The sequence below is a fragment of the Diaphorina citri genome, unplaced genomic scaffold (genome assembly GCF_000475195.1).
Source record: "Diaphorina citri unplaced genomic scaffold, Diaci psyllid genome assembly version 1.1 scaffold27925, whole genome shotgun sequence".
In the NCBI taxonomy this organism is placed as follows: Eukaryota; Metazoa; Arthropoda; class Insecta; order Hemiptera; family Psyllidae; genus Diaphorina; species Diaphorina citri.
The window spans coordinates 1-779 of record NW_007405263.1 but is presented as its reverse complement, the minus strand read 5'-3'; the positions used below and the strand labels follow the sequence as shown (position 1 = coordinate 779).

Below are 779 nucleotides of genomic sequence, written 5' to 3'. Positions count from 1 at the left end.
GGAGTGTTCCCATACCACTACCTGTACCTCCTCCCAATGAATGTGTCACCTGGAATCCTTGCATACAGTCACAGTTCTCTGCTTCTCTTCTCGTCAGATCCATGACAGCATCAACTAGTTCCACACCCTCAGTATAGTGTCCCTTGGCCCAGTTATTAGCAGCACCTGATTGTCCATGGAGGAAGTTGTCAGGCCGGAACATTTTCCCGTAAGGTCCTGATCTGACAGCATCCATCGTCCCAGGTTCCAAGTCCACCAGGATAGCTCTTGGTATGTATCCTCCTTGTGCTTCATTGTAGTACACTTGTATTCTCTCCAGTTGTAGATCCGAAGTTCCCTCATATCTGCCCATTTCGTTCAATCCATGCTCCTGCGATATTTCCTCCCAGAATTTCACCCCGGTTTGATTTCCACATTGACCGACTTGAATATGCACAATTTCTCTCATTTTGGTTTTTGTTTTACCGAAAATTTTGCTTTTAAAATTTGCACTTCTAAAATTTTGATGTGAGATCACTAGAATCTCAGACTTTTACTTTGAAATTTAGTCGTTTAGGTCCCTACTGTATTTGAGTAGGTACTGAAATTTTGACAGCTGGATGGTGATGGTGATAATGGTCCAAGAATGATTAATCATTATTGGCCACGCTTTTCGTCAGACATTGATGTATCGTGTTGGAACTTGGAACTTCGCACTGGGAAAGCTGTCATTTCCACGACACGACTCGATCTTGAAGTTATCTTCAGAAGGAGAAGAATTCATCCAGGTTCAATGTAAA

General features: G+C 42.7%; 1 pseudogene; it reads right to left on the bottom strand.

Annotated features, from left to right (window-relative positions):
• Positions 1 to 657, bottom strand: part of LOC103523589 — a 10,791-nt pseudogene extending 10,134 nt beyond the window's left edge.
• Positions 658 to 779: the final 122 nt, after the last annotated feature.